This window comes from Jaculus jaculus, chromosome 20 (assembly GCF_020740685.1).
Source record: "Jaculus jaculus isolate mJacJac1 chromosome 20, mJacJac1.mat.Y.cur, whole genome shotgun sequence".
NCBI lineage: Eukaryota > Metazoa > Chordata > Mammalia > Rodentia > Dipodidae > Jaculus > Jaculus jaculus.
Window position 1 is genome coordinate 4,843,250 of NC_059121.1, and position 12,571 is coordinate 4,855,820.

At 43.9% G+C, this 12,571-nt stretch overlaps 1 non-coding gene across 1 annotated transcript; it reads right to left on the reverse strand.

The window, feature by feature from the left end:
• Positions 1 to 10,602: 10,602 nt before the first annotated feature.
• Positions 10,603 to 10,709, reverse strand: LOC123456320. The gene has a single exon (XR_006634456.1). It is a non-coding gene; the product is annotated as a U6 spliceosomal RNA (small nuclear RNA).
• Positions 10,710 to 12,571: the final 1,862 nt, after the last annotated feature.

Sequence of the window (12,571 nt, forward strand, 5' to 3'; positions counted from 1 at the left end):
AAAATAGAGCAAGAAGATTTAGTCAGTGAGTCCACACTGGAAGGGGGACAAATGAAGAAGTCCATGATCCTTCCTCAAGTTTACGTTTCGGTTATCTTAAGCCTGTCTTAAGGTTTTGCAGACAAGAGCCTAAACTGCTGAGCCATCTTTCTGTGCCCTTTCCACCTGCATTTCAGCACACCTCACATGTGACTCAATATCTTTCCAAATTAACAGGTAATGCAATTTTGTTGTTGTTGTTGTTGTTGTTTTTGCAGATACAAGTACTTAGAAATCTTCAGGCATCTGCTACTAGTGTATGAATTGGTTAACTGTGGTTGACCTCACTGTGCTGCAAAAGAGATCGTGTGGGAGGTGCCCACTGCCTGTGGCCCAGCTGCGGCTTGCCTGGGACAGTGGGTTCTCTTGCTCTCGTCTCACTGATGGTTTATTTACAAAGGCTGGATCACATTCTAGCCTTTCTGTCTTTACAGAAACCCAAAGTCCTTTCACGTCTGTGCCTTTTCCCATGGCATTTCTCCTGGCTACAATACTATTCTCTCATTTTTTAAAATTTTGTTTTCATTTGGGGGGGGGGTAGAGGGAGAGAGAGAGAGGGGGGGGGAATGGGTGCACCAGGATCTCCAGCCACTGCAAACGAATTCCATATGCAAGAACCACCTTGTGCATCTGGCTTATGTAGGACCTGGAGAATTGAACCTGGGTCCTTAGCCTTTGTGGGAAAGTGCCTTAACCACTAAGCCATCTCTCCAGCCCTATTCTCCCATTTATACTAAGCAAATCTACTCCTTTTCTTACGATTGCCACTCTCTCACTCAGCTCAGAAATAACTACTGGCCATCAGAGCTCGCTGTACCCTCTCCTGCTTGCTTACCGCACTTGGCCAAACCAAACTCACTCCTGCGTACCATGTACTCAGTGGTCAGTCTGAGTTCTCCCTCCTCCCCGACTGAACTCCTCCTGGGCTCTGAGCAAGTCTCATTCATTTCTGTGTTGCTTTGGATGGTATCAAATGCATTTTCGGAACAGATTCTCTGAAGATGTTCATTTTAAAAATTGATTTTATTTTATTTTTTTGAGGTAAGATCTCACTGTAACCCAGGCTGACCTGGAATTCACTATGTAGTCTCAGGGTTACTTTGAACTAATGGCAATCCTTCTACTTCGGCCTCCCAAGTGCCCAAAGTGGGATTAAATCCCAGGTGGAATTAAAGGCGTGTGCCACCATGTTCGGACATAGAAGCTCTTTTTTTTAAAAAAAAAACAAAATCTTATGGGCTGGAGAGATGGCTTAGCGGTTAAGCGCTTGCCTGTGAAGCCTAAGGACCCTGGTTCGAGGCTCGGTTCCCCAGGTCCCACGTTAACCAGATGCACAAGGGGGCGCACGCGTCTGGAGTTCGTTTGCAGAGGCTGGAAGCCCTGGCGCGTCCATTCTCTCTCTCTCCCTCTATCTGTCTTTCTCTCTGTGTCTGTCGCTCTCAAATAAATAAATAAAAATTAAAAAAAAACAAACAAACAAAATCTTAGTTTTATTTAGTTATTTGAGAGAGAAAGAGGGAGGGGGGGGGAACGGGCACACCAGGGCATGTAGCCACTGCAAACGAACCCCAGATGCATGCACCACCTTGTGCATCTGGCTTATGTGGGTACTGGAATATCGAGCCTGGGTCCTTTGGCTTTGCAGGCAAGTGCCTTAACCACTAAGCCATCTCTCCAGCCCCGAAGATGCTCTTTAAGCCAGACAAAGGAAGGCTAGAATGGGGGCAAAGAGGGGATTCAGCAGCTAAACACCCCACAGAGCAATCGTGAAAGGACATTTTTATCCCTCTTCCAGCGGAACGGCCCGCCCCCTTCAGGAGTTCCACATCTGAGGATGGTGAGTAAGATCCATGGTCCTTGCTGTCGGGATGCTGGTCCCTGAGTGGCTGCGGGCGCCTCTGAAAGCTGAGCATCTCCCGGGAATGTCCTCTTGTGTGGTCCTCATCCAGCACACTGGTCACTACCCAGCTGCTCCTGCTAAGTTTAGTCTCTTCCAGTTTTAAAAGCAGAAACACTTGCTTTCGGCATTCTTGCCTGCTCTGTAATCTTCACATAGGCCAGTTTTTACTTTGTCAAGATAATGGATATGCGAAATAATACCTCAAGGCCGGGCGTGGTGGCGCACGCCTTTAATCCCAGCACCAGGGAGGCAGAGGTAGGAGGATCGCTGTGAGTTCGAGGCCACCCTGAGACTACAGAGTGAATTCTAGGTCAGCCTGGGCTAGAGCGAGACCCTACCTCGAAAAGCTGAATAATAATAATAATAATAACAACAATAATAATAATAATAATAAATACTTCATTCCTGATGTCTACTTGAGTACTTAAGTTACCAACCCTTCCGAGAGTCACTGACTTTGCTCCCTTTATCCAGGAGGGTGGCGTCCTGTGTCTTCTGTCCATTCAGAAGGCAGAGGGTCCTCAGGGTGAAATTCATCCTTGAATTGTTTGTTCTCATTTCTGGAGCCCCCTCTTTAGGTCGGGTGCCCTCTTTGCTTCCACACCTTGTGAAAGGAGGATTAGTTTTCCGTACGCTTCCCATCATAGCAGCAAAATATTCCTCAGAGCCATGGAGGGATGGTAGATGTCTCCGGGTGAAAGCCAGTCTTTCACAGTGGGTGAGCGACTCCTCATGACTATGAACTCCCTGCTTGCTTTTGTTAGGTTCATTCTTGGCTGTTGCTTAGTTTCTTGAGACTTGAGGAAGAATTTCAGTTTATTAACATTTATTTTCTAGACCATTCATGTGTCCTCAGTGAATATGACATCTAGGGATGCGGGATTTTGTATTGTGAGATCATGAAGTCGGATCATACTTAAAAAAAATTTATTTATATTTATTTATTTGAGAGACAATAGAGAAAGAGGCAGATAGGAAGATAAAGAATGGGGTCTGGTGAGATGGCTCAGTGGCTAATGCACTTGCTTGCAAAAGCAAAAGGACCCAGGTTGATTTCCCAGGACCCACGTAAGCCAGATGCCCAAGTTGGTGCACGGATCTGAAGTTCATGTGCAGTGCATAGAGGCCCTGGCACACTTATTCATATTCTCTCTCTCTCTCTAAATATATTTTTCAATATATTTATTTGAGTGAGAGTGAGGAAGAGGCAGATTGATTGTGTGTCGGGGAAGGGTTGGAGAATGGACACACCAGTGCCTCTAGCCACTGTAAGTGAGCGCCATCTATCCAGCCCTGATCATACTTTCCTCATGCCCCATTTTGGATGTATCGTAGTTACCTTCTTGTTGCTGGGGCAAAGCACCCGACCAAATGCAGCTGATGGGAGGAATCTTCTCGTGTTGACTTACAGACTCAGAGGAGAAGCTTAATGATGTCCGGGGAAATCATGCCATAGCAGGGGCTGGATATCACGTCTGCCAAGGCAGGTGGAAAACAGAAAGCAAGAGAGTGAGCCGGCCTCTGGCAAGGGGCGGCTGACTAATATAACACCCCTAAGCCTCCTCCTCCCCCCCCCCCGCAACAACACATCTCCTCCAGCAAGGCACCGTCTCTCAAATTGCCACCAGCTATTTAGAACATATTTATGGGCTTATGGGAGACATCTGATTCAAACCACCATATGATAATTTCTATAGGTGATTTCAATGATGTTTGAACCACCTTCTTGGGACGGGGGAAGGAAAATATGCTTTAGAATAGAACATGAAATCATATTTCACAGCATTAGTTAAGCCTTAAAGACCACTGTAAACGTAATGAAAGGAACAGAAGAGTAACAAGGCTTAGAAAGGAGGGAGTAAATGTCAAAAAAAATTTACATTAATACAAATAAAGGCCAGGGGGAAAGTCTCCATTTTTAATGTTTTTGGTTTTTAAGTTTTTATTTATTTATTTATTTGAGAGAGTTAGAGAGAGAAAGAGAGAGAGAGAGAGAGAGAGAGAGAGAGAGAGGGAGAGAGAGAGGGAGGGAGAGAATGGGTATGTCAGGGCCTCCAGCCATTGCAAACGAACTCCAGATGTGTGCGCCCCCTTGTGCATCTGGCTAATGTGGGTCCTGGAGAATTGAACCTGGGTCCATTGGCTTTATAGGCAAATGCCTTAAGTGCTAAGCCATCCCCCCAGCTCCCAAAGTCTGCATTTTTGTGGGTGTATAAGAACCACTCATCAGATAGTTCTTTAATAATCTTCTAAATATCTAGATTTATATTCCAGAGAGAGATGTGAGCTCAACTTTTCATACACGTGAGTCACCACAAAATTTCAATCTCCTCTCCACATTCTTTTCTTGGTGCTCACACTTATTTATTTCCAAATCTTCTGCCTGCCTTTAATTGACTCTGCTTTACAGTCCCAATCTGTTATATTTTTCTCTGCCTATAGCTTTTTCTTCCCCCAGCTTTCTTCCTCTTTCTCACAGATTTACCAGACAGAAGTTTTGGCCACTGGCTTCCTTCTCCTTCCACGATTTCTCACATTGCTCTTCTACTTCTCTTGGTGAAAAAAAAAATGTATATATATATATATATTTTTTTTTTCTACAAATGTTTCTCCTTTCTTTTTAGAGAGTTATTTTTAAAAATAAGATAACATATGAGGAATCTTAGAAACTCGAAATGAAAAAGAAAGAATGGTTAAAAGCTTAGTGAATAATATTTATTTTTATATGAAATGCTGGATAAGGCAAATATTCTTTCTGGTTTAGCAAATGGATGAAGCCAATAATATTTTCCATGCTATTTGGCATGAAGGTGATGGAAACAAATATCTAAAGCTCTAAAGAAGGAGAAAAAGCTATTTTTATTCCTACGAACTGTGTAAACTAAAGTGGATGTGAAGAGATGGATTAGTGCAGAGAGCCAGTGGTGAACATGCCCATTCCAGTGGCTTTCTAAGAGCATGTCTCTTGAGACCACACCGATGCCTTTATAAGAGAAAACACATTTCTAAGAGCAAGTTATAGTGATAAAAAGTCATGCTATGACATGTTCTGTATGAACATGTGTCATGTGTTCACGGTAGAAGGCAGGTCATTGCATGTATTAACACATATTTGAGCCTGAGGCTGGGCGTGGTGGTGCGCACCTTTAATCCAATCCCAGCACTCAGGAAACAAAGGTAGGAGGATCGCCGTGAGTTCGAGGCCACCCTGAGACTACATAGTGAATTCCAGGTCAGCCTGGGCTAGAGTGAGACCCTACCTTGATAAAACTAAAAAGAAAAAAAAAAGCCAACAACATCAACCCCTCCCCCCCATACTTTACCTTACAACAAATGCACAGACTAATCATCATCTTTATTTTCCAGGTGGGGAAAAAAACTGAAGTTTCATTTTTTTTTTTTAAATTTTTTATTTATTTATTTGAGAGCGACAGACACAGAGAGAAGGACAGAGAGAGGGAGAGAGAGAGAATGGGCGCGCCAGGGCTTCCAGCCTCTGCAAACGAACTCCAGACGCGTGCGCCCCCTTGTGCATCTGGCTAACGTGGGACCTGGGGAACCGAGCCTCGAACCGGGGTCCTTAGGCTTCACAGGCAAGCGCTTAACCGCTAAGCCATCTCTCCAGCCCTGAAGTTTCATGTTATTAAGACATTTTCTTTGGAGCAAATGTAGTCTCAACTGAATCGAATTTTTTTTTTTTTTTTTGAGGCAAGCCCAACAGACTCCCTTGGTTTTGTAAGAGAAAGAGAGAGAGAGAGAGAGAGAGAGAGAGAGAGAGAGAGAGAGAGAGAGAGAGAGAGGGAGAGAGAGAGGGGGAGAGAGAGAGAGAGAGAGAGAATTGGCATGCCAGAGCCTCCAGTCACGGCAATCAAACTCCAGATGCGTGCGCCCCCTTGTGTGCATGTGCAACTTTGCATGCATGCATCCCTGTGCGTCTGGCTTAGGTGGGCCTGGAGAGGCAAGCATGAGTTTATAGGCTTTGAACACTAGTGCCTTGACTGCTAAGTGTCTTTCCAGCCTGGAATCTTCTAAATTTAAAAGTAAGAAACATGATGTCCTATTTGTGACCTGATCTATCTTTCCTTCAGGACTTTTTTAAAGAAATGGTTCTTAGCTCCCATATTCACAATTACTTAAATGGAGTTTTTTATTTTTTTTTTTAATTTTGAGGTAGGGTCTCCCTCTAGCCCAGCCTGAGCTGGAATTTACTCTGTAGTCTCAGGCTGGCCTCAAACTCATGGCGATCTCCCTACCTCTGCCCCCCGAGTGCTGGGATTAAAGGCAGGTGCACCACCATACCAGGTTTTTAAATGGAGCTTTAATTAACGTATAAAATATTAGGTTTCATTATGGCAGTAATGGGGTCTTAAGAAGATTTTGCCAATCTTTGTTTCACAGACAAGGAGCATAATCCTCAGAGAGTGAAAGAAACTCATCCAGGAATGAGGCTCTCTTTTGGTGGGGTTATTACACATCCAATTGCTCGGATGGCAAGAAAACCTCAACCCTTTCCTCCACAGATGATTTCCTCCAAGGATTTCTCACAATGAAATGATATCCTTTGGAATAATGCTTTGCAATCATAAATCCTCTGCCAACACATGTACATCATCAATAACATCGTAGTTAGTGTATTTCTCTGGGATTGTGGTTTCCTCTGAGGACACATTTCTTCTTTACCTTCTAGAAGAAAATTCTGGATCATGTCTCATGCCCTCATGTGGGCTTCCTGAGTTAGGAAGTATTTAAAGCTGCAGGTCTTCTCTCAGTGAGCGGGTTGTTTGTGTTACAAAATTTGCCGTGGACCCACTGTACATGGTGGAAAAAGATGGCAAGACGTGGCTTGGGTTGTTTATGTTGAAAAGGTTTTTCCAGGCTGGAGAGATGGCTCAGTGGTTATGGTACTTGCCTGCAAAGCCGAAAGACTCATGTTCTACTCTCCAGATCCCACATAAGCCAGATGTACAAAGGTGAGGCAAGTGCAAGGTTGCATATGTCCAGTAGGTGGCGCAAGCGTCTGGAGTGAGATTGCAGTGGCTGAGGCCCTGGTGCGCCAATTCTGTCCCTGCCCCACCTCTCTAAAACAAAAACAAAAGAAAGGAGGAGAAGCTGGGGGGCGGAGGAGGAAGAAGGAGAAGGAGAAGGAGAAGAAGAAGAAGGTTTTCACAGTTTCTGAGACCCTACAGGGAGCTGGAGCAGGCACATTGAGAGAAGACTGTGAAATCAAATTCACCAGAAACTTCCAAGAGCACACAGAGGTTTGTAAACTTGAAGGTGGGTTATGGGAAGTTGTGAAGCAAGTGACAGATACTGATGATTTTATCTGCCACCTGCACAACTTTCTAAATTTTTACTACACCTCCAAAGCTAGATGTCTTTTCCTTTTCTTTCTTTCTTTCTTTTTTTTTTATTATTATTTTTTGTTTGTTTGTTTCTATTGTGGCTGAGGATTGCAGCCCTGTTTCTAATAAGAAGTGACAGAGGAGTGCTTAGCCCTGCAATATCTCTATCACACCTTCCAAGGCTCAGGGTCCGTCGCGGAAGAGGTGGTGGAAAGAATGTAAGAACCAAGGGAAGGGTAGGACTCCTTACAACGTGCTCCTCCAGACACAAAATGGCCTGGATATCCATGACCACAGAGTGCCTGACACTACCTACACAAGACCATCATCATAGGAGGAAAAGATCATGACATCAAAATAAAAGAGAGACTGATTGAGATGGGGAGGGGATATGATGGAGAGTGGAGTTTCAATGGGGAAAGTGGGGGGAGGGAGAGAATTACCATGGGATATTATTTGCAATCATGGAAGTTGTTAATTAAAAAAAAATCAAAAAAATCGAGACTGTCAGAGGAAATGCTCACTGTGGATTTGAGATTCCTTTTTTTTTTTTTTTGTTAGTTCTTTCTGAGCCTGTCAAGTACAAAGAAATCTTTCAACCCAAGTCAGGACCAGGGGAGGGAGGCAGGTTTTCCTCTTACTAAATTTGCATCAAGGAATTTGGCACCCCGAGAGTTGACTTTTCTTGAGCCAGTGATGTGAAATCATTCACATGGTGAGCGCAGGATTCGTCTAACAATGGCTCCTCAGGAACCACGTTGCTCACAAATAATGCCACAGAGAGACCACATGCTGGGCAAGCATCCCTCAGCATCAAAGAGCCCTTCCTTCACCTCCGGTCCACACATTATCTTCTGAGATCAGGAAACTGTTAAATAGTCTAAATTATTGTAATCAGCCACTCTGTCTTTCATGGCCATTTTTCGGGATGAAGAGGGCCTTTCTTGGGGGGTGGGGGGAAGAGGTTCTTTCTTGGGGGGGGAGAACAGGGCCTTTCTTGGGGGAAGTGTCAGGTTCCTTTGGAGACTGTGAGGCTCGGACCTTTTTGTTTGTGGGACTCTTGACAACTGTCTCCCCAGAGCTGTGAAGCTTTCCTCAGCTCTTTCTAACTCAAGTAGGAAAACCCTCCTCTCTGACTCCAGATCTTCTCTGCTGGGTTTTAAAGAGCCGGGTTCCATTGCTTGGTGTGCGGAGACTGTGGATAGAAGAGAGGGTGCCAGGAAACTAATCACATGTCAAATGACATTTTTGTTGACACGAGCAATTTTTTTTTTCTTGTAGTTTCGAATCACCCTGTGCTTTATTTAGTTCCTTTTCTTTTGGGTTTAAATCTGCGTCGTCATCTTCATTCCATTGCACACACGCCCTGCCCAGCTTCGGGACTCCATCTGAAAGTGAAGTGTACAAACACGGACATTTACAGGCCAGGAACATACACTTTTTCTGTGGTTCAGATAAAATGAGCAATTGGCTTGATGAATTCCACTGCAGGATTATTTAATATTTCTCTCTCTCTCTCTCTCTCTCTCTTCTTCTTCTTCTTCTTTTTTTTTTTTTTTTTTGAGGTAGGGTCTCACTCTAGCCCAGGCAGACCTGGAATTCACTATGGAGTCTCAGGGTGGCCTCGAACTCACAGCGATCCTCCTACCTCTGCCTCCCGAGTGCTGGGATTAAAGGCGTGCACCACCACGCCTGTCTTATTTCTCTTTTCTCTTCCTTCTTTAATATTCACATTTTATGTTTAAGATGATGACTCACTATTCTGTCTTTGGTACCTAAAGACATTTATTTGTTCAGGTCTCCTCAGGAAGTCACATGACAGGGCCCATGAACCTAGAACTTTACTAATGTATTAATAAGGTTTCCATTTTATTGGTGTATTAGAAAGGAGAGAGAGGAGAAAGGAGGGAAGAGGGGACAGGAGAGAGAGGAGAGGAGGAGAGGAAAGAAAGAAAGGAAGAGGAGAGGAGGGAAGAGAGATTTGCTGATTTTAAGGAACTGGCTTTACTCAATCAATTGTGGGGCTTGCAGGCCCAATCTCTACAGGCTAGCCTCGGTGAAAAATTAAGCATCAAATAGCAGACATTTCCCATTCACGAATAATAAGTTGTTAATATTAATGAATTAATTCACTCCTAGTGAAATATAGATCTAAAGCAATATTGAGAAGTACTCTTTGAAACTAACAAGGTCTCCTTTTTTAAAAAAAGTTTTTTTGTTCATTTTTATTTATTTATTTGAGAGTGACAGAGAGAGAAAGAGGCAGAGAGAGAGAATGGGTGCGCCAGGGCTTCCAGCCACTGCAAACGAACTCCAGATGTGTGCGCCCCCTTGTGCATCTGGCTAACGTGGTTCCTGGGGAATCGAGCCTTGAACTGGGGTCCTTAGGCTTCACAGGCAAGCGCTTAACTGCGAAGCCATCTCTCCAGCCCACAAGGTCTCCTTTATAAGTCAAGGCCAAGCTAGTGCAGGTGAGGTGGAAGTCAGGTTATTACTCTAGTGAATGTTAGAGGAGAAATTATGTTACAGAGTTGTTTTTTAGTTTTTAGCATTCATATTTATAATTTTTTAAAATAACTGTAAATAAATTAATATTTATTAGTTCTCACCTCCAAGACGTTTGTGGCTGGGGTTATACTTGGCTCCTCTAGGAAACATAAGCCCTTAAAGGAATTTTACAGTGTGAAACAGTGCGTCATGGACTTTATTCATGATGGGAACCGATTGCAAATATTATATATTTTTTAATGAAAACCTTCATTTCTTCCAGAACCTTGCAGAATTGTTTATTGATTGATTGATTGATTATTGTTCCCAGTTCTTCTCTTGACACTATGCCCATTGTCATTTCCTAAGAAGATTGTAAGTCCACTCCACTCATATCAAATTTGCCACCTTTATTTTGCAGTGGCCCTTCTTACTGTTTGGAGGGACTGGAGTATATTTTCCTGTCCTGGTGCTTTTGCCCTTGACTGTGTTAACTTGTGGGCTGCATTAAGAAACACGACATTTCTATAGCCCTTGTTGTGCATCTACCACGATGACATGGTCATTCTCCACCTGGTCCCCTCATCGCCCAGGAGATCAGAGGTCAGAGAGCAGTGGTCAGAGGTCCCTGAAGCAGAGCTCCAGCCTAGCCACCAGAGCCTACAGCGGAAGCCCAGCTGATGTGTAGACAGGGGACATGAGGGAATGTGGCTAGTAGTCACCTGTTGTAGGTTCTTTCTCGTTTCTGGAACAAAACACCTGACCAAAAGAGAGCCTTCTCTCTCTCTCTCTCTCTCTCTCTCTCTTTTTTTTTTTAGCCAGCAACTTTTTTTAAAAAATATGGAATGCTTCACGAATTTGCGTGTCATCCTTGCGCAGGGGCCATGCTAATCTTCTCTGTATTGTTCCAATTTTAGTATATGTGCTGCCGAAGTGAGCAGGAGAGCAACAGACAGAGAGAAAGAGGGAGGGAGGAAAAGAGAGAGGGGGGGGGTAGAATGGGTGTGCCAGGGCCTGCAGCCACTGTAAATGAACTCCAGACTCGTGTGCCCCCTTGTGCATCTGGCTAACGTGGGTCCTGGGGAATAGGGGCCTCGAACTGGGGTCCTTAGGCTTCACAGGCAAGCGCTTAACCACTAAGCCATCTCTCCAGCCCCATGACACCATATTTTATTGTTCCCAGAAGTATGTGTGCAGATGATCTGAAATGAAGCCACCTTACTCAGTGACTGTGGTGTGCGACCAGTGGGTTTTTAAATCCTAAACCCAAGTCCTTGCATTTTGATTAGGCATCCCTTACAGATGTCTAACTTGGCAAGAGCTGCCAATGCCACCCAAGTACATAGCACCTCAGGGTGCGAGAAATGAATGCCTATAATCTGAAGGAAGAAACATGTCGGATAAGTAGAAGTTTAAGCCGGGAAAACGCCAGCATTTTAGAGCGCCATAAGTTTAGGAGGAAATCACAGAGGTTTACCCTTGCTTAATCACTTCCCAAGTCCTGAATTCCCTGTCTGCCCATTTCTACGCAGGCAGTTTGTGGCCCAGCTAAAAGCCTGTATTCTCCTGTCTTCCTTGCTGTGCTGCAGCCCCTCCTTCCAGCCCCCTAAAACTATAATAGAAGGATGAGTGAGTACATATGGGAGAAAGTTATTGTAAACTGACTTCTTTGTTACATCAGCGTGAAGAGCAGTAAATCTTCTCTGCTTAACAATGACCTAGTTAAAAGAAATGTGTGCCACTGGAGAAATAACTGAAGTGTGTTCTATCTGATCACATATGTCTGTTCCCATTCCTTGTGAATCCAAATTAAAAAGACAAAAACAACTGGGCTAGAGATATGGCTCAGCAGTTAAGGCATTTGTCTGCAAAGCCTAATCACCCAGGTCGGATTCCCTAGCACCCACCTAAAGCCAGATGCACAAGGTGTCCCATGAATTTGGCTCACGTGGACAGCATACTGCACTTCTCTTGCTCTGGTCACAGCCCAGTCACATTTTAAGCCTTTTGCCTGTGGCTACCAGACAATAAATGAATGAAATAATAACACTGGATACAAGCCAATAAATGAAAGAACTAAGTATTGACCCATACCCTAGATGCCAAGCCTGATGCTCTTTCTGATTTACTGGGAATACTTCTTTTAGTTAACAATTCGATTGCCACTATCTTAAACAAAAATGCAACTTTGCGAAGATTTAAATGCATGAATAAAGGCAATTATGCTATCACATCATTTAAGCTTAATGTCATAGTACTGCATTTTTCACTCTTACGGTCTGTGTTTTTCTATCTCAAAGTAGAATTTTAATCATTTTTTTAATATTTTATTTATAAGAGACAGAGAGAGGAAAGGAAGAGGCAGAAAGAGAGAGAATGGGTGCGCCAGGGCCTCCAGCCACTGAAAATGAACTCCAGATGTATGCACCCCCTTGTGCAGCTGGCTTACATGGGTCCTGGGGAATCGAACTGGAGTTCTTAGGCATTGCAGGCAAACGCCTTAACTGCTAAGCTGTCTCCTAGCCTTAGTCATTTTTTCTTAATTGAGAACTTGGCTGTATGAACACGTTACATATTACTCATATTTCCATTGGATTATTAATATTCATATATTCTCTTTTCCCAGAGAGCCACTGATGACCTCCTGCATGTCAGTATTGTGTGGGCGTGGACATCTTACCTGGCTGGCTGATTCTGTAGCTCGCAGGATCTGCTGCTTATCCGCCCTATGGGTAACCTTTATCCATCAGCCAGTAGCTCACAAAGCACTTCCCAGAACTATGATGTCCAGGTAAGAGGCATC